The sequence below is a fragment of the Echinops telfairi genome, unplaced genomic scaffold, assembly GCF_000313985.2.
Source record: "Echinops telfairi isolate 266 unplaced genomic scaffold, ASM31398v2 ScPeMD7_7469;HRSCAF=8507_0, whole genome shotgun sequence".
Classification (NCBI taxonomy): Eukaryota; Metazoa; Chordata; class Mammalia; order Afrosoricida; family Tenrecidae; genus Echinops; species Echinops telfairi.
Window position 1 is genome coordinate 31,095,189 of NW_022111372.1, and position 22,042 is coordinate 31,117,230.

Here is a 22,042-nt window from a genome sequence, read left to right on the forward strand (position 1 = left end):
CTGCGGTTGGTCTCATCTGTCCAGTGTTGCGTGCCCTATGTTTGGCCAGCCCCTTAAGCCTCAGGTAGACTATATCTCTCACTGTTAAGGATTGAGCTGTGTCCCCAGAAAGTATGTGCTGTGAATCCTAGCCTCTTTGCCTGAACTATTTCACTACATGAAGAAGAGCATCATATTAGGATTGAAGAAAGACTCGTGAACAGCCTTGGACATACAGATGCTGGAAACAAGAAGTACTGGAAGCGCTTACTGTTGACAACCAAAGCCCACAGTCTCCAGGATGGGTGGCACCTCAAGATAAAGAAAACAAAACTCCTCACAACTGGACCATGAAACAACATCATGATAAAACGAAACAAGATTGAAATTGTCCAAAGATTTCATTTTGCTTGGATCCATGGGACGCAGCAGCAGCCAAGAAATTGAGAAAGATATCAAATTGGACAAATCTGCTACAGAAGGTCTCTCTTAAGGACTAAACTGCACAGGGGTCTCTGACCCGAATGGGTCATCGTTTTATACGTGAAAGCTGAGTAATGAACAAGGAAGGCTGGAGCCGAATTGGTGCGTTTAAGTTAGGGTGTTGGCAAAGAATATTGAATAGCTCGGGGACTGCCAAAAGAACACAAGAATATAGCCATTTTGAAGAAACGCAGCTGAACTGCCCCTTAGAAGTGAGGGCGTCTGGACTGCATTGTTTGGACATGTTAGTAGGAGGCGCCAGACCCTGCAGAAGGACATCGTGTCAGGTAAAGCAAAGGGTCAGCTGAAAAAGAGAAACGGTCTCAATGAGATGGGTTGACACTGGCTGTGCCGATGGGTTCAAACAAAACAACTGTGAGGATGGTGAGTGTTTTCTTCTGTCATATGTGAGGCAGCTAGCTATGCGTCAGAACCAACTGAACGGCACCTAACAAGGACAACAATGCCTATGGTTATGAATTGCAATTCTGAAAGATCTTATGGTCAAAATATTGAATGATGCAGGAAGCATCAAGAGAAGGTGGACAGAATACACAGTGTCAAAAAGAACTAGTCGGCAGCCCCCCCATTTCAGGAGGTAGCATGTGAGCAAGAACCAATGGTACTGAAGGAAGAAGTCCAAGCCGCACTGAAAGCAGTAGACAAAAACAAGGCTGGAGAAATTGATGGAGTGCCGATTGAAATGTTTTAACAAGTTGTTAAAGCATGGGAAGCGCATACTCTAGTTTGACCCAATAGAATGCTCAAACTAGAGAATATCATTGATATCGCACGCAAGTAAAATTTCGCTTACGCTCATCCAACAATGGTTGCAGCAGTACATTGGCAGGGACCTGCCCCAGAAGTTCAGGCTGAAATCAGAAGAGGACGTGAACAAGGGCTATCACTGCTGATGCAGATGGATCATGGCTCAAAGCAAAGAACTCCAGGAAGCTGTTTGTGTTGTATTGACTACGCGAAGGCATTTGACTGTGTGGATCTTAACAACCATGGAGAGCCTTGAGAAGAATGGGAATTCCAGGACACTTCGTTGTGCTCATGAGGAACCTGTATGTGGATCCAGAGGCAATTATGCAAACAGGACAAGAGAATGATGCATGGTTTAAAATCAGGAAAGGCATACTTCAGGGCTGTATCTTCTCACCATACGTATTCAATCTGTATGCTGAGCAAATAATCAAAGAAACTGGATAACAGGAAGAAGAATGTGCATCAGGATTGGAGGAAGGTTTGTTAACAACCTTCATTGATATGCAGATGACACAACCTTGCTTGCTGAAAGTGAGGAGGACCTGAAGCACTTGCTGATGAAGATCAAGGATTGCAGCCTTCAATATGGAATTCAACTCAATGTAAACAAGATGAAAATCCTCCCGACGGGGCCACTAGGCAACATCATGATAAATGGAGAAATGATTGAAGCTGTCAAGGATTCTATCTTGCTAAGATCCACAATCAATGCTCATCAAAATAATAGTCAAGAGAGCAAAAGACGTTTTGCAACCGGTAAATCTGCTGCACAAGACCTCTTTGGAGCATTGAAAAGAAAGGACGTTACTAAGGTGCCCCTGACCGCCTGACCCAAGCCAGGGTATTTTCTTTTTTTTTTTAATCGTTTTATTAGGGGCTCATACAACTCTTATCACAATCCATACACATATCAACTGTGCAAAGCACATCTGTACATTCATTGCCCTCATCATTCTCGAAACATTTGCTCTCCACCTAAGCCCGCCAGGGTATTTTCAATCGCCTCACATGCATATGAAAATTGGAAATTGAATAAGGAAGACTGAAGAAGAATCAATGCATTTGAATTGGGGTGCTGGAGAAGAATAGCGAAAGTATCATGGGCTGCTGAAAGGACAAATAAATCTAAGCAGCAGTACGGCCAGAGTGCTCCTTAGACACAAGGATGATAAGACCTCATCATGCATACTTTCTCCTGACACATGATCAGGAGAGACCAGTCCGTGGAGAAGGACATCATGCTTGGTAAGGTGGAGGGGCAGCAAACAAGAGGAATGCCCTCAATGAGCTGCCCTGACACTGTGGCTGCAAAATGGGCAAAAGAACAATTGTGAGGATGGTTCAGGACCATGCAGTGCTACTTTGGGGCATAGGGTTACCATGGGTTAGGGCCAACTAGATGGTACCTAACAACTACATGGTTAATAATTGGTTTTCTTTCTAATTGTCATGTTAATGGGACCATATTCAAAGTCAAAGTCACTGCCAGCCAGTCAATTCAGACTCATCGAGGGCCTACAGGACAGGGTAGAACTGCCCCTGAGGGTTTCTGAGAGTGTCACTCTCGGCAGAAAACGAAAACCTCATCTTTCTCCTGAGACCATATTAGTAAGTCAATTTCCTTAAGACATAAGAGATTCAACAAGAGTAGCCAGCAGTGATGGGGCAAGAGAGATGCCACACCACGTGAAATCACTCGAACAGAAGCTCAAGTACGATCCCCCAAAGCCATGAGAGACGCTACATGACAGAGTAGAGCTGCCCCTTTGGGTTTCTAAAATGTTCATTCATTATGGGAGCAGATAACCTTATCTTTTCCCATGGAGCCACTGGTGGATTTGAACCTTGCACTTAGCAGCCTAACTTTATAACTCACTATGCCACCGAGATTCCTTATGAGAGAGAAAGCCTCTAAGCACCTAAACATTGAGAAAATAAACTCTTTGTTAAAATCATGCACTGTGGTATTTCTTTAGAGCCACACAAGGTGACTAAGAGAGGTGCAGTGAGTTAAACAAAAAATACCCTCAGGAACACTGAACTCTCAAACAGGTGACAAAATACATAGGAAAAGCCAGGTGAGGGCCAAGAGATTGTGCTTGCCTCTTCCCTGGATCCACAGGGCTCAGCAAGTATCAGTCCAGAAGGGCTTAACTCACAATAAGAACTTTCTTGGATGACCAGAAAGATCTGAGACCACAATAGGCCTATGAGCCCCAAATAAAACGATTTAAAAAATGTACTTGATATAAACAAGGTTCATCGTTTAAACTCTTCATTAAAACCTCGAATAACAAAAAAAAATGAAAGAAACATATCTTGCATTCGTCCACTGCCCCTGCCTAAGGTCCAAGCAGCTCAGGCGGCAGGCAGAACGAATGCGGCCAGGTAATCCAGCTTCGAGAAAGCACTCCATGCCTCTTGGTCCACAGGCATCTAGCAAAGCCTCTCCTCACAGCCAAGAGGCCCAAAAGGGAGGTGAGCTCGGTGGATGGCCACCCTCTGTGGTCGTCACAGTGAAGATGACTTTACCAAACAGAATTTATTTTCTCAACATTTAGTAGCTTAGGGCTCCAAATTCAGGAACTAGCCTTAGAGGCTTCCTCTCTTCTAAGGAGTCCTGGCGACCTGGGGGTTATAAAGTTAGTTATAAACTGGGCTCTAAAGGGGCGGTGAAGGGGGAGCCCAAGAGGAGATCAGCGAGGTTATCAGTACAACCTGTGCCTGAAAAGGTAGAGACCAAGCCCAAAAAGGCAGCAGGAAATGCACTTGGCTAGAATTTTGAGTTCACCCACTGACGCCATAGAAGAAAGGCCTGGCAGTCTACTTCCAAAAAAGGCATCTAGTGAGAATCTTTTTGTTGTATTCGTCACTCAACTCTATAATACTTTTATATCTTGGTTCCGTGGTTTGTTGCAGCGCAAGCGTGGAATCCTCACGATACAGTTGTTCATCAGGTTAGATGAACAAAGGGATGCTAATCCATGCCCAAAGAAGCATACCACTCTGCGCCACCTTCATGGACCAGCAAGTCCACCCCCCCGACCCCCAATTAAGTGCCCAGAGGCACCACACTCCACAAGCCAGCTTCCTGCCCCAAAGCACTCAGCTTTACTCGCTCTGTGGGCTGCTTCACGCTCTAGCTTCTGGTTCTGCTGCTCCTCCTCTGAAGTCTGGATCCAGGAGGTTCACTGCACGGCAATCTTGGCGTCCAGAAGACACGCTTTGCTCCTGGTTCAATCTTGCTGGTAGTCACATCGCCTCTCCAACTTCTTAGAAGACTCATTTCATAGCCAGAAAAATGACATTCCATGGAATCCTATTCACAATGACTCATAGGTGAATCCTACAAGCATTCCCCCCACCCCACTCCACACCCCTTCCTACCCATGGGCACCGTCTCACCCAGACCTATGCAGGGAAAGGTCGTTGGTGAGAGTCGGAGACTTTGGCTAGAGAGCTATGTTAAATAAGTCACTGCCACCGCACCGGTGGAGTCCACGGCTCCAGCTCCTGGTGACCCCATGTGTGGGGGAGTCGAATCCGGCTCGTAACAATCCTACAGGATGGGGAAGAATTGCACCGGTGTGATTCCAAGCCTGTAACTCCTCATGGGAATAGAAAGCCTGGTACTTCTCTTATTTCTCTCACAGATCCGAGAGGTTCCGAACTGCTGACTTTGTGGTCAGCCCAAGGAGAAACCATGCCATGAGTAGTTTCCAACTGCTAACACAAAGGCTCTGCTTCACCCCAGACAGGCCCCCAGCCGATACCTGAAGGCAGCACAGTACGAGAGCTCGTAGCTCACGAGGACTCATTTCTACACAGCACTGCACCCCTTCACAGGCTAACTGCTCTTCGTAGGGTTGTCCACTGGCTTGGTGACAACTGTTGACTCTGTCCCAAGATCTGAGGCTCTCCCTACTTACTCTTGTTAGGTGCCATCGAGTTGGTTCCAACCCAGTATTGCACCATCCTCACAACTGTTCTGATGTGGAAGCCCAGTGTTGCAGCCACTGTGTCAATCCATCTTCTTGATGGATTTTTTTCCCTGCCCCTCTACATTACCAAGCATGATGTCCTTCTCCAGGGACTGGTCTCTCCTGACAATATTGTCCAAAGTATGTAAGACAAAGTCTCCCCACTTCTTCCAAGACAGATGTGTTAGTTGTTTTGGCAGTCCATGGTGAGGCAATGACCAACTATGCTAATTACACAATTTCATGTCCACTTGATAAAGAGGAATGAAGGGGTAGAGTCTAGCCTGTCAATCAGGTCACAGCCCCGTGATCCCTCCTTGTAGGCATGGCCTTATCATGAAAATTCTGGGACTTCCTCTCTTCCTCCCTGGAGGTAGAACACTCTCTCTCTCTCTCTCTCTCTCTCTCTCTCTCTCTCTTTTTGCTTCACCTTCCTGTTGACAAGCCATATGGAGCCATACTGATGGCAGCTAGAGCCCTGGAGATGTGTACACTGCCATTGCCACTGGACCCACAGGACTTTCCACCACCTGTAATCTTCCTGTATTCAGCATCATTGCATGTGCTGCATTTGAGTCTGAAGAGGAATTCATGAGCTAATATCAGGCTTATGGGTTAATAATAGCGAACTTATGGACTTGATCGGGACTGGCCTGGGATGTTTTAGTGATGCATAATTACTTCTTGATATAAAGTTCTCTCTTACACATATATGAATGTCTCTGGATTTGTTTCTTTGGTCAACCCAGTCTAACACACCGGCTTAGAACTCATTTTACACTTCACAGGTGCACCTGCCACCCCTTACAAAAAACCTCCCGTATTCCTAATTCTCATTATGGCTTCCCAGGGACCCCACAAAGACAGTGTCCATGCTCAGGAAGAGGGACTTTCCATGCCCAAAGACAAAGATCCACTTTCTGTCAACAGACCATCGTGTCTTTCCAACTACCCACAATGTGACTTGATACTTCAAAAAGCTTTCATCAATACATCATTGTGGCACAAACTTATTAAGGTTGTGTGGTGACACGATGGGGCTTCTAACTGCAAGATCTGCAGTTCAAAACCACCAGCCACTCCGAGGAACAAAGAGAAGGCTTTCTACTCCTGTAAAGAGCGACCATCTCAGAAACCCACGGGAGCATTCTACTCTGTCCTGGGGGGTCACAAAAAGTCACATCAACTTAATAGCTGTGAATTTTGGTTTGGTAACACGACTTCTACATCTTTCAGGCACGTTTAGATATTTTCATTAGTGCAAAAGTACCAGCAGAGACTTAACCCCTCCGATCCCTCTCTCTATAGCCAGTGTCGGCATCAAAAGAAAAGCTCCCTATGGCACGTACTCCTCATACCCTAAAACGTGCAAAAGAAAACCCTACAACCCGGTGCCACTGTCTTCCCCTCTATGCACCCGCAGCGCTTCCCACGGTGTCACCACTGCTAGCACACGAGGCATGTTTAGTGTGCTCTGTTTTCTTTTGTTTAAAAGAACTGAGGAATCGTCTTTTTAAGTCCTTTTATTAGATGGATGTGAATTTCCCCTCCCGGAATTCCCACGGAACAAGCACAACAGCATATTGTTTAAATCATTCATAAGCCGTATCTTCTCTCTTTGGGTCTGTTTTATTTCCTTGTGTCTTTGCTCATTGTTCATATTGTCTATTTTATAAACGACTACTCAGGACAACCGCCCTTGGCAGTCAAGTCAGATAAAAAGTCAACTCCATAATCTATTGTCTCACATTCAGACTCTACCTCACCTTCGGGGTGTGTAAAGAAATAAGTCAACTTTTCCACAAAGTAAGTATCTGAATTGGGGGGACATTTTAAAACACAGAAGATATGAAAAATTTGACTGCGTTTTAACTGTTACTTCAGGCATGTACTAATCATTAGTGACAATTAAACTTAAAGATATTTTAAACTTAGCTTTTAAAACCCAGGATATAGAAATCACATGGCTAGAGGTACATATTCTGCCAGTCTCCAATTCAGCTGGCTCAATCATACCACTCATATAAAATTTTATAGAACTAATTTGAAGGTCCATATAAATTGGGGTTATTGTTTATCTGGGGGGTTTGATAAGAGCAGTGAAAATGATAACAGCAGGGGCTTGTCATGTTTAGTGCCAATGAAAAGTGCTTTTAGGACCATCCACAAAGAATCACTAAAAAGAAATTAATAACCACGCTTCAGTTTATTTGTTTACTTTTTTTAAAGTGCATTTGCAGCAGTAACATGTACTCTGAATTAAACAAAACACGAGGGTTTTTAATCTCACTCTAAAATTGATGCTTAAAATTAAAAACAAAACAAAAAAAAAAAAAAAACTTTCTCTGCTATTTACAGTTCCTACCCTGGGACAAATCCCAACATCTGGATGCCAGAGTCTGAGGAGCGCAGGCTCCGAGACACATGTGCTGTTTTATGCCTGTGAACCCACCGGGTTTAGGGTAAACCTACGCCGGTGTTCCTCCCCTCCTCTCTCATCTCAGCGCACAGAAATCCCGAGGCGTGCTTCCCACATGCTCCCAGGGTAAGAAACAATATGTTACCTATCACAACCCATTATACATGCACACACATACGTCACCCAAACTGAGGTTCCCGGATTAACACTTTCTCTTCCTGTATGTGATGGGCTCTGACAGTTGCCATCCTATGTCATTCCCCCTCATTTCCTTTTGTTTAAAATCCCACTAAATTTCCCATCCCGCAAGTGGGTCGTGGCCTGTGGTTTGAAAATCTGGTGCTTGAAAGTCTTCCAAGAAAAAGGCGGGTCCTTAGAGCAGCGTCCCCGGGATGGGGAAACGCACCCTCGAGCCCTTCCCTGGACCTGTTGCTCAGAAGCTGTAGGAGCACGATGGGGGGGCGGGGGTGGGGGGTGGGAGGTGGGGGTGTACATCAGATTTGAGGAGGTCAGCTCTAGAACACAAGATTAGATCCAGGACAAACAGGAGTTTGCATCAAGAGAATGCCTCTAGCCAATCTTTGCTCAAGAAGCTTCAGGATTCCACTGAGAGCAGGAGACAGCCCATTTTTCTGGCAGGAAAGCAATGTGTAAATTGAAATTCATTTTCACCTTCGCCAACTCATGCAATGGGATCCCACTAGGCTCCGAGGTACCTGCCCTGGGACCCCTGAGCCTCTGGAGAGAAGAGGGTGAGTTTACTGGCGTGGATCCATCCAGAGTTCTACGTTGTCGTCATCATTGCTGTTGTCATTGTCGCCAGGTGCCCTCTCATCAGTTCTGACTCATAGCAACGCTACATACAACAGAACAAAACACTGCCCAGGCCTGTGCCATGCTCACGATCGTTGCTATGTGGGAGCCCATCCTGGCAGCCACCGCTTCGATTCATCCCTGACAGTCTTCCTCTCTCACTGACCCTCCACTGAAGCACACGAGATGTCCTTTTCCAAGCACTCATCTTTCCCGCTAACACGCCCAAAGCGCATGAGACCAGCCTCACCACCCTTGCATCTAAGGCGCAGTCTGGCTGTCCTTCCTCCAGGACCAGTTGGGTTTCTTTCTTCTGGAAATCTTGGGTACTTTCAATATTCCTCACCGGCACCATAATTCAACTGCATCTATTCTTCTACAGCCTTTCTTAATCATGACCCAACTTTCACATGCACATGAAGCAACTGAAATACTAGGGCTTGGATCAGGCACACCTTGGCCCTCAAGGTGACATCTTGCTCTTTAACCCTTTAAAGAGGCCTTGCGCAGATTTGACTAATGCAACATCGTTTGATTTCTTGACTGCTGCTACATGAGCACTGACTGTGGATCCAAGAAAAACAAAATGCTCGACAACTTCAATCTTTTCTGTTTATCATGATGGTCCCTACTGATCACCTGTGAGGATCTGATTTCTTTTGCACTCCATTGCAATCCATGCTGAAGGCTGCGGTCTTCATCAGCAAGGACCGCAAGTTCTCCTTGCTTTCAGCAAGTAAGGATGTGCCATATGCATACTGCAGGTTGTTAATAAGCCTTCCTCCAATCCTGATGCCGCATTATTCTTCATATAGTCCAGCTTCTGTGGTTATTAGCTCAGAATACAGACTGAATAAGTGTGAAAGGATACAACTCTAACACACTCCTTTCCTGATTTTATACTATGCGGTATGGGAACAACTATCCCACAAATTTCATATTGAACCGTGTGTGTGTGCGTGTGTACACGCCTCATACGCATGCACACATGTGCATTTTCGGGGGTGGGGGATCCGTACTGTCGACCACATTTTTCAAGAGTCTCGCGATTCTAAACAAAGGGAAGTCACATGGCACTTGAGAGCATGCGCTCCTTTGCTACACAGTGGCTTTGTAGTCGCAGTCATCACCGACAGAGGAAGACAGGAAATGCAAGGTGTCGGTGATCACAAGATTGTCCCCCACTGTGCCTATTGCTTCTTTAATTCAATCCACACATATATGATGAGGTTCAACAAAGTTCAGGGAGACGGTCAAGTATCTCTGAAATCCATTTCCCCAAGAATGGTCTGAAGCTCCCTCGTACAGACAGTCCCAGGGTTATGGTCAAGATGGTTCCGGAAGGTGTCTTTAAGTCAAAGTTGGAACCGGTACATATGGTTCTTATTTAGCCTATTGTAGTGCATCTGTTGATTGAAAATCTGCACATGCAAAACTTGCAGAAAATGAAGGCGACTGTGATGAAGAATTTGCTGGAAGTTGGATTTAGTTCAATCATTTTGAAGTGAAGTCAAAGTTTGAAAGCATAAAAGGGCAAGTATGAGTTGTCCGTATACCAGGCTTTGGTAATTCAGCGACTTGCTGTAGCTACTATTCACAGTGTACAGGGCATTGGCAGGTCACTGGCAGAACTTCTGCTGTTCGTACAGGAGCCACTCACAAGCAGCCACCACCTGAGTCTGTCTGTGGTAGAATTCTCTGTGTCGCTAGGATGCTAAATGAGTTTCTACAGAACGTACAGACTAAGACAGCCAAGGAAGAAAAGCCTGGTGATCTACTTCCAGATAGCAGCCAATGAAAACCCTATGAACCACAACCTACCACCAGGCTAAAACAGAACCAAGCAATTCCTCCCTACTCCACCACACCCCTCCCACTCAGTGAGCTTAACTTGCCATCAATCAGGGGTCAAGTTGAAGGCAGTTTGGGCAACACCAACATGCACAAGATACAACAAGAAATGTGAACAATTTATCATCTCTAAACCCCACTGCTATCAAGCCCATCCAACTCACAGTGACCCTACATAGGGTTTCTGAGACCGTGAGTCTTTATGGGAGCAGACAGCCTCATTGTTCTCAGGCACAACAACTGGTGGATTTGAGCCAGCGACCTTGTAGTTAGCAATCCAATGCTTACCCAACAGAGCCACCACGGCTCCTAAATCTATCATCTAGCAAAGCGGATAACAACAGGCATAAAAATAATCAAATGTACCCCCTCCTCAAATGGCAAGGAGTTAAATGACTGATTTTGGAAGGTAGAAAGGTGAAACACAAGGTAGTCAGAAAAGCTTGGGGCAAGAAATCAAGTTCGCTAGTGAGAAGATACTGGGAGGAAAGGTTGTACACACCTTGATGAGGCACCATCAGTTTCCAAGCACCATCTGCTCTAGCTGGTCTATGCCCACCTCGTTGTCTAACACCTTGGATACCAACCCCAGAGGGACTAGCAGGGGATAAGAATGAAAAGCGCCTGCTGCCGGGTATGCTGAGTCAGGGTATGCTGAGTCATTACACGGAGAACTCAGAACTCACGATGAAAGAACTTGGATTTGATGCTGCAAGCAATTCTCTACATCTTCTGTGGCTACTAAATACCTTTAAATGGTCTTTAAAAATTAAAGTACATTTCTTTAATTTCTACTAACCAACTTGCAGAGAACCCTGTAGACACTGAGGGTACATAGGCACAGAGGGCAAGCAAACCGAATTATTATCTCATGGGAGTATATAAGAACATAATGAAAACGAAATAGCAAAAAGACATGTTTCAACCATCTGCAGAACAAATACGACATAGTTGGAACTTCCCATAATTAGAATGAAATTTGCATAATTGGTTGAGAAAAGTGATAACCCTAAATCCAAAGCCCGTGAAAAGTCTCTGCATTTGCTGCCTCTGTTTCCACTCTTTGGGTTCTTGCTTGAACCCATTCCAGTGAAACATTTGTCCAGTCCATGCAGATCACCCTACCAATGTCACCAATGGCATCCGTGTGGCCAAACCCAATGGTTGTGTCTCAAGTCTTATCTCAATGGACCTTCAGGACCTCAATGGACCTTCTTCTCCTCGGCCCTGGTTCTTCCACTCAGGTTCCTCTGTGGATTCCTTCTATTCTCCCTACATGTTGCTTCTTCTCCTTTCTTCTTCCTGTTTCTTCTCCTAGGCTTGCTTCTGCTCCTGGGCCCTGGATCTTGCTTCTTCTCCTCGGCCCTGGTTCTTCCACTCAGGTTCCTCTGGGGATTTCTTCTATTCTCCCTACATGTTGGAGAGGCTCATGGCTCAAACCGAAGAGCCTACGTATAACAGAAAACTGTGGGTGCTTTTTCCTAGTGTCCACCCCATTTTTAAGAGTCCCATGAATCAAGAAAGTGGGAAGACATCGCCTTTGCGAACATCCTCTCTCTGCTATAAGTCGGCTGTCAGCTCAGACTCATGGTCTACAGATGAGGACAGAGATGTGGAACAAGTCTGTGAGTACAACAAGGTCCTGCACTGAGACCATTGCTCATTTAACTTGATCTACGCAGAGAAATGAGCAGTCTCCAGGTTACAAACATCCGACTTACAGCCACTCACCCTTTAGTGCAATGTAAATTCGCTCCCCCCCCCTTTGAAACAACTGGACCAACACCTACGCCCAAAAGACTTCATCACCATCACCTTCACCTGCTGCACATACCTATTAAGTCACTGAAAAGGCGTCAAGCACTAAAGGAAAGCTAAATGAGAACCATCAGCACCTGTTTCAACTTACCTACACAATCTGGGGACTGTTTGCATTATTTGCTGTTCAGCTACTTAAGTCAGGAAACCGGTTCAGCGAAATCTTTCTGCGTCTCAGTTCCTAGGCATCTCATCTGGTCACCCTCCTTTGAATACATGCTTTGGGCTCATGATTCCCCGTTTACATATCCACTCTAGTGTCTTACAAAGTGGATACTAGCATCCACTCTCGTATCTTAGATCCAGACTCACATGGATCTCCTACCTCCTGCATAATAAACATCTCCCACTGAACATGCCCAAAACAAAACACCTGATTGAGCCCTGCCCATTGCAACGTATTTCCTCTGCAGACATCCAGCTAAGTAGGCAGCAGCACCATTCACCCAATGGCTCATTCACAATAAAATGTCAGGGTTATCCTTGACTCTACCATACCCCATGTCCAATCCATCAGCATATTCGGCCTCTCCTACCCTCAAAATAGACCCCCAATCTGATCACGTCTCACCAAGCCCACTCCCACCATCCTGGTCAATGACAGGTCTCCTAACTGGCCGCCCAACTGCAACTCGAGTCCCACTCCAGACAACAGCCAGCATGAGCCTTTTAAAACTTCAACGAATGGAAATTCCACTGAAAGTAAGCCAGTTAAATAAAAGCAAGACGTCAACCACATAACGTCACTCTTCTGCTTAAAGCCCCCCACTGCCCCTTCTCACGTAGAATAGAATGTCTTTGCCTATGAATATTGGTAAAATGCTGATAGTGTCAAGAATTTCATGTTACCCGGATCTACAATCAATATCCATGGAAACAGCGGTCAAAATATGGAATGACATACTGCATTGTGTAAAACCTGCTACCGAAAACCTGTTGAAAAGCAAAGGGAGCACGTTGAAAATAGAAGTGCCCCCGGTGCAAGGCGTGACGCTTCCCAAAACTCACATTCCTAGTAAGGACGCCGGGAGGAAAACGGGTACACTTAAGTTATGGTACACAGGAAGAACGCAGACTACACTGTGGCCTGTGAGAAGAACCCAAGCATCTTCCCTGGAAGAAGTACAGCCAGAGTGATCCTGAGAAGCGAGGATGGTGAGATCCATCCCATATCCTTTGGATACACTGTCAGGAAGGTCCAGTCCCTGGAGAAGGGTATTATGCTTGGAAAAATCGAGGGTTGTTCGGAAAGAGGAAAACCTCAGGAGACGGATGCACGCAGTGTCTCTAACAGTGGGCTCACACACAGCAACAACTGTGAGGGTGGCAAAGGGCTGGGCGGACTTTCGTTATGTGGTCTGAGGGGGCCCCCTCAAACACAGAGTCACTATGAATGGTACCCCGCTTGACAGCCTCTAACAACATCTCTGACTGCCAAGCATCTAGGATGTGGCCCGGCACAGCTCTGACTTGCTAAATCCTACAGTTCCCCGCGTTCCCCACACCAGCCCTGTGCTAGTCTTGAACCTGCTGAGCAAAGTGCTGGGCATGCTTTCTTCTCTCTCTGGGAAGCATTTCCTCTGGCTGAGCCTACAAATTGTTCTCTCACTTCCTTAGGTCTCTGCTCAAACATCATCTCCTCTAAACCGCCTGCCCTAACCTTCTTAAAAAAAACTACACCTCTCTCCTCCATCCGTCTCTGGCTTACTCCATTCTTGCTCCGAAGAATACGGAAGAGCATTACATTTTGTGTGTGTCTGAGATGCCAGCAGCGACCTTCTCTCTAAGGTATATTCTGTGTCCCAGGTTGAAGGATTTTATAGAAATGGGTCCCCCGCCACCCCCCAAATCACAAAACATACCTGTAGGTGAATGAAAAGATGACCAAACTCACAAGTTTGCAGATGAAATAACACAAAGGTTACCAAATTACAAGTGAATGGTCAAAAACGCTACTCGCAACTGTTTCTCGGGAAAGCACGCAGCCAGATGCTCATAGGTAGACTGCCACTCACAGGTAGACTGCCGCTCCTGGAGCGGCCTGGGCTGCAGAGGAAGACTCTTCCACAGGTTTTCATGGCCGAGGACTCCAGGGGCAGACGACCAGGGTTAATCTGAGGTGGCCCTGGCATTGCTGTATGCCATCAAGTCAATGCCAACTCAAAGTGGCCCTCTCTGACAGAGTACGAGGGCCCCACTGGGTTTCCTAAACTGTAATTTTACAGGATCCTACCCCCAGGCCGTCCCTCCCACTGACCTTGCAGTTAGCAGCCAAGGGCTCACACAGTGGTGATTCATTGGGGTACGATCCGCAAAAGGAAAACCACCAGCCGCTCAGAGGGAGAAAGATGGGGCTTTCCAGGCCGATGAAGAGTTAGTGTCTCGGAAGTGCACAGGAGCGGTCGGTCTACCTATCCAAGGGTCCCTATGAGTTGCCCTTGAGTCCACGGCAGTAAGGTGGGTTCAAGGCAACAACCTTTCCACGAGAAACCCAGCAATTGTTTGTGCCCCTGAAAGGTTCCTCCAGGAAACAAAAAGAGGACACGGTTGTGAATCAAGAGTATTAAAAATGTCCTATCCCTTAAATTCGTCAAGGTTTCTGATCACTGGAGGAAGTATCCTTGAGAGAATGAGCTAGACTCTGTGCAGCAGCTAGAGCCCAAGGGGTGGGGAAAGGGATGAAATCAGCAAGAGACAGAGACTCTCCTGTAACATACAAGAGAAAGACAGCAAGAGCCCACTTCGTGCCAGAAAGAAGGGATGCTGTACACTGGTACAGATAGGAACTGGAAATACAGGGAATCCAGGGCGGATGAGCCCTACAGGACCGGTGGAGTGAGTGGGTGAAACAGGGAGGGTAGAGGGAGAGTTGGGTAGGAAGAGGGAACCGATTACAAGGAACTATATATGACCTCCTCCCTGGGGAACGGACAACAGAAAAATGGGTGAAGGGAGACGTCGGATAGTGTAAGATATGACAAAATAATAATTTATGAATTATCAAGGGCTCATGAGGGAGGGGTTAGCGGGGAGGGAGGGGGAAAATGAGGACCTAATGCCCGGGGCTTAAGTGGAGAGGAAATGTTTTGAAAATGATGAGGGCAATGAATATACAAATGCACTTTACACAATTGATGTATGTATGGATTGTGATAAGAGTTGTATGAGCCCCTAATAAAATGATTTTTAAAAAAAAGAAGAAGGGATGCTATGAATTGGCCACAAATGTGTAGGGGGAGAGAAAAATGTTAAAGATAGGCTGTCCATTTTAAGCCTGGGTAACTGGCAGAAGGGGCTGTCATGAAAAAGGGGGGAAGAGGATTACTAAACATACAACCAATAAAGCACGCCTCCCACCAGAACTGCCCAAAGAGGGTTAGCAATGGTGTCAACCAGGCCGATGTCCCTACACCTCTCAATGGTTGGAGGCCAGCCTGACACAGTCTTCATTCAAATTCCCAAGAGGCTCATCTCTCTACCACAGCAGAAGCTATGAGGGGCACTTCCTTCTGGACTCCACCACCCTCAAGTCCAAATAGTGCCCTCCCTCTTACCGAGAGTCAACCCGTGGTGAAGGTGCTCGGGACTAACTCAGGTTGGAGATTCAAGTCAACCACAAGCGCCTGAGGAGAAAGGCTTGGTGAGGTACATCCCTCAGATCACAGCCACTGAACCCCTCGCGGGACACACAGTTTTACTCCAGCACACCTGGGGTTGTCCACAATCACAGTGGACACCGCCGCAACTGGCTTCGGGGGTTGTTTGAAACAAGGCCTTAAAGGTCTGGCTGGGAATTCCAGATTCGCTGTGCAGAACACTTCAGGCTGCAGTGTAGACAGGTCAGTTCATGGTAACTGTCTGTCAATCAAACACCTGGGGCTTTCAAAAGCAATGTCCCCAGAAGCACTGAGCTGCTTATCTACATGCAGTTCCTGGGCCTGGCTGCGGCCCACGCTAACCAGAGAAGCATGTCTGCAGTAGAGCCCAGGAATATGCACTTCAGTGAGCATCCCAGGGTGCACTTTGACACCAGGCCTTAGAAGAGGGGACTGGGTTGACTGTATACAACTTCAAGCCCTTCTTCTTGGAAGTAATTTGATTTTCCTCAAGACCTGTTGATACCTGCTCATTAAGCCAGTGGCCCTCGCTTACAGTCCCTGTCACTGAAGCTCGGGGAGCTGTCCCTAAATTTGGGGCTGGAGGCAGGGGAATTGTACACACTGGCCGTGGGAATTGCCACCATATCTTGCCTCACATACCTGAGCACAACCCCAAATATATGGAAGGGCTGCGCCTACAGAATCTGGCCCTAGAACATGCGCCAGCTGAAGACTGCGGGCAGCCAGGAAGATGGAGAGACCCCGCAAGCACAGCCACAGAAAGAAGGGCAACCTGCAGGAGGGGCCACTGGGCCCTAGAGCCGCCTGGGCCAGGACGACTGTGACCCACAGCGACCCCTGGGGGGTGGGGGCAGTAGAACTGCCCCCATGGGGTTACAGTGCCGGAACTTCAGTAGTAGCAGCCGTGCCCACCGACCAGCTCATTATAAAAGTCATACACACTCACCGAGTATATTTTGGACACTTGTGCTCCTATTTTCAATTAAGTGCCATCATTTTTTACTTAAAAAAAAAAAAAAGCCAAAAATGAAAGCGCATCTATAAACGGCAACAAAGTCACTAGGTTTGTCTGGATGCACTCACCCCGCTGGAATCCGATCAAAGCTGATTTATTGAGAAAAAATAGGCAGCCTATCAAAGGTTGACATCATCTTCATCGTGCATAGGCTTTATGGGGAAAGCGCCATCTCTGCTTAATGTATCCTCAGAAGTATAAACTTTCCACCTCCCTGTAAAACAGTTACTATAAATCAGATTTGCAAACGTGTGCAAAATGCTCCCAACTCAATGAGGCTTTTGTCAGCCAGGTGGGAGCTAGGGAGCGACACCCACCCTTCCCGTGGCGATGGGATAAATCACAGGCAGCCCCGGTGCCTGGCCTAGTCCCCTGCGAGGCCTTCAGACTGGGCACTGCTCGCATCTGCTTCCTGTTATTTTAAAAGCGCTCTGCTCATCTGCTGAGTTCTCGGGCTTTCCTGGGAGCACGTCGAATGCTGGCTACTTCCTCCCGCTGCTGCAGGCGCTTCCTCCTGTAACACAGACCCAGAGAGCACGCCAGCACCTTTCACAGGCAGACTAGTGAACAGTTCATCCAGGATAGCAGCCAAGGAATGATGTGAGAAACACATCCACTTCTTGGGACGTACTGACCCCCTGCATCTGTTCACGTCTTTCCAGAATAGTCCCATCTTCCTCCTACTCCATTTCTACTACCATCCTGTAAAGATCATGTTAATACATAACATATGAATGGCACAGCCACATATGAGACTGTTGAGACCGTATTAGTGAGGCTGAGCATCATCCATTCTATTCTCATATCCCAGGGGGTGCAAGTGGTGAACATACCCACTTGCCCACCAAAGGGCTGGTGGCTCAAGTCCACCAGAGGTGATCTGGTGATCTACTTCCAAAATGCCAGCTTGTGAAACCTTGCAGCACATAGTTCTACCCTGATACACAGAGGTTGCCATGCGTTGGAACAAATTTGACAGCAACTGGTATTTCGTGTCGTTACATAACATTCAGATCTTGTGTGCTTTGGACATGTCATCAGGAAGGAAGATTGCCTGGAAAGGATATCATGCCTGGCAAAGTGGAGCGTCAGCGAAAAGGAGGAAGGTCCTCAAGGAGTGGACTGACACGGTAGCAGCTGAACTAGAACCCTGGGGAGGATGGCAGAAAGCCCGTCAGGGTTCCACTTGACTGTCATAAGGGCCGCTGTGAGTGGACAGCAACCGGGCAGCACCTAACAACGTTTCATTATCTGTATTATATTATCTGCATCATACAATTTATATATGATTACTTACATACTATATATCATTGCTTTGTATGTGATTATGTAATATATAAGCAATCTAATTCTATATTAAAGTATGTTATTGTAATGTAATAATAAGAGGCAACAGGGGGAGTGTGGAGTAGAGACCTGAAGCCCATCTGTAGACAATTGGACATCCCCTTACGAAAGGGTCAAAAGGAAGAGACAAGCCAATCAGGATGCAGTATAGCACCAATGAAACATACAACTTTCCTCTAGTTCTTTAATGCTTCCTCCCCCCACTATCATGAACCCAAATCCAGCAAGACCAGAGGATGTACACTGGTACAGATAAGAGTTGGCAACACAGGGAATCCAGCACAGATAGACCCCTCAGGACCAATAATGAGAATAGCCATACCAGAAGGGTAAGGGAAAGGTGGGAGGATTACAAGGATCTACATATAACCCCTTCCCTGGGGAACAGACAAGAGAAAAATGGGTGATGGGAGACATCGGTCAATGTGAGACATGAAAAATAATAATAATTTATAAGCTATCAAGGGTTCATGAGGGAGGGAGGGGAGGGGAGGGAGAGAAAAAAATGAGGAGCCAATACCAAGGGCTCAAGTAGAAAGAAAATGTTTTGAGAATGATGATGGCAACAAATGTACAAATGTGCTTGACACAATGGATGGATGGATGGATGGATGGATGGATGGGATAAGAGCTGTATGAGCCCTTAATAAAATGATTTTAAACAATACTAATAATAAGAGGTAACATAAATCCACCGGTCATCTGTCAGTTTGTCATACTATGGTAGCTTGTATGTAACTGTGATACTAGACCCTATGCCAACATGAGTATTTTGAATGCCAGATGGGTCACTCATAGTGAAAGGGTTCCAAGAAGCATCCAACCTAAAACAGAATAGGAAGAAGCAACTTGCTACATATTTTAAACAAAAATTGCCAAGGAGTATAGATTTTCTTTTTCTTTTTTAATAAATAATTTTAGTGGGGGCTCTTATCACAATCCATACATCAATTGTAATACTACTATTATTCAAATGTGCACACCAACCATTAAAGTCCAAGAGGAAGAAATTTGAGATGTTTATTGACTTCTTCAGTCTGAAATTGATTCAAGATGGCATCTAAATGCACCGAAATGACTGGTGATTGGAATGTAAAAGTTGGGAATGAAGAAGGATCTAGTCGGAGTACATGGCCTTGGTGATAAAAATGACACAAGAAACCATATAATAAAGTCTTATAAGCCCAACAACCTATTCGTTGTAAATACGTTTTTCAACACAATCATATCCATTGACCTTACCGGATGGAATATACAGGAACCAAATCAATTATATCTGTGAACATAAACCATGGAGAAGCTCAATTTCATCAGTCAGAACAAGGTCAGTCACCCACAATGAAACTATCAACTGTTCACAGGAAAGTTGAAGAAAAATTCAAATGTGTCCTTAATAGTCAATGTGTGCCCTTACATAAACTCCACCTGGAGTTCAAAAGTAGGTTGACACACTGAACACTGATAATCAAGGACCAGAAAGTAGTGGGAGGACATTCAGACCATCCTACATGAAGAAAGCAAAGGTCATTAAAACACCAAAAACAGAAAGAACAAGCAAAATGGAGGTCAGGAGAGACTGGGAAACTTCCCTTTGAATGTCGAGTAGCTGAAGCAAAGTTAAGAAGTGTTAAAACAGCTGAACAGAAGATTCAAAGGGTGGCTTGAGAAGACAAAATGCAATGTGCGAAGACCTAGAGTTAGAAAATCAAAATAATAGAATACGCATGGCATTCCTCAAGCTTAACTAACTGATGAGAAAGTCAAGCTGACAGTTACAATATTACACTGCTGAAGGATTCTATGGGCCAAATATTGAATAATGTAGGAGGCAACAAAAGAAAATGGAAGGACTATAACGAGTCACTGTAGCAAAAATAACTGGTTGATGTTCAACCCTTTCAACAGGTAGCACATGACCATGAACCACTGGTAGTCAAGGATGAAGTGCAAGCTGCGCTGAGGGTTTTAGCAAAAACAAGGCTCAAGGAACTGACAAAATACCAATTGAGGTGTTTTGACAGAAGCATTCATTCATCTATGCCAAGAAATTTAGAAGATGGCTACCTGGCGAACCGGCCAGAAGAGACCCATGTCTGTGGCCATGCTGAAGAAAGGAGACCCAAAAGAATGCAGAAGTTACCCAAGAGTATCATTAACATCACGCAAAAGTAAATTTTTGCTGAAGGTAATGCAAAAGGAGTTTCAGCAGTGTATCAACAGGAAATTGGCAGAAATGCAAGCCAGACTCAGAAGAGGATGTGGAACGAGGGATATCATTGCTGATGGCAAATGGATCTTGGCTGGAGGCAGAGAACACCAGAGAGATGTTTACTTATGTTTTATTGACTGTATAAAAGGCATTCAACTGTGGGTAGCATAACAAATTTTGGAAACTATTGCAAATAATGAGAATTCCTGACCATTTCATTGTGCTCATGCAGAACTTGTGCATAGACCAGGAGGCAGGCATTCGAACAGAACAAGAAGCTGCTGTGTTGTTTACAACCTAGTAAGGTATGTTTGTGCCAATCTGTGGACTTGCAAGTAATCCAAGAAGCAGGACTATCTGAAGAAGGTAGTAGAATCAGGATTGAAGAGAAACTCATTAACAATATGATAAAGTTTGCTTGATGAACATGAAGAAGACTAGAAGCACTTCCTGATGAGGACCGAAGACTACAGCCTTTAGTACGGATTTCACCTCAACAACTAGCAATGGCAACATAAATACTGTAGTTAACCAAGATCCCATTTTACTGGGCTCTACAATCAATGGCTTATGGAAGCACCATTCAGGAAACCAAAGGATGCCATGCACTGGGAAAAAATGCTGCAAAATATATCTGTAAAGTGTTAAAAAACAAAGATGTTATGTTAAGAAATAAGGTGTTCCTGGCTCAATTGTTCCATCTACATGTGAAAGCTGGGCAGTGAATAAAATGTAAGAAGATGTAAGATGTAAAATGCATCCGAATGACAGTATTGGCAAAGACTATTGACTAGACTACTGTATTAGTCTAGGTACTTTAGAGAAGCAAATCCACAGCAACTCATGTATAAGAGAGTTTTATGTAAAGAAAGTGTGCATCATGAAAACATCCCAACCCAATGCTGCCCAAGCCCACAAGTCCAATATTAACCCATTAACCCAACACCAGTCCACAAAGTCCTCCACCTCACAAAACAGGCAATGATGCCGACTGCAGGAGGAAAGATGAGTCAGTGAATGAACAAGCATCTCAGCACTAGCAGGGGTCTCCACACGGCTGCTCCAGCACCCAGGGCTGCATCGGGATAGGTCCACGTGGCTTCTCCTTGGGGATGTCTTGTAGGAAGTTAATCTTGCAAGCTGAAGCAGGGAACTGCTAAGGCAGCTGCAACCTGGTGCGACCATCACAAAGCAAGAGACCGAAGAACTAGAAAGGCGAGGCTCACCACCCATTTATCCCTCCGCTTTTCAATTAGCCCACATGTGATTATCGGCCAGGTTGCCACAATTAACTAACTCAACTACACAGAAGAAAGCCATGAACTACTAGAACAAATTAATTTGTCCTAGAAGTACAGCCAGAATGCTCCTCTGAAGCAAGGGAGGTGAAATTTCATCACATTTACTTTGGATATTTCATCAGGAGGGACCGATGTCTGGAGAAAGACAGCATGCTCGGTAAACAGTGTCTGATGAACAAAATCATACCCAAGGTGAAAGGGGCCAGGGGCACAGAGTGGAGACCCAATGCCTATCTGTAGACAATTGGACATCCCCCTGCAGAGGGAATGTCACAGGGAAGTAATGAGCCAGTCGGGGTGCAGTGTAGCACTGATGAAACACACAACTTTCCTCTAGTTATTTGGTGCTTCCTTCACCCCGCTATCATGACCTCAATTCTACCTTACAAATTGGATTGGACCAGAGCATGCACACTGCTCCAGACAAGAGCCCTCA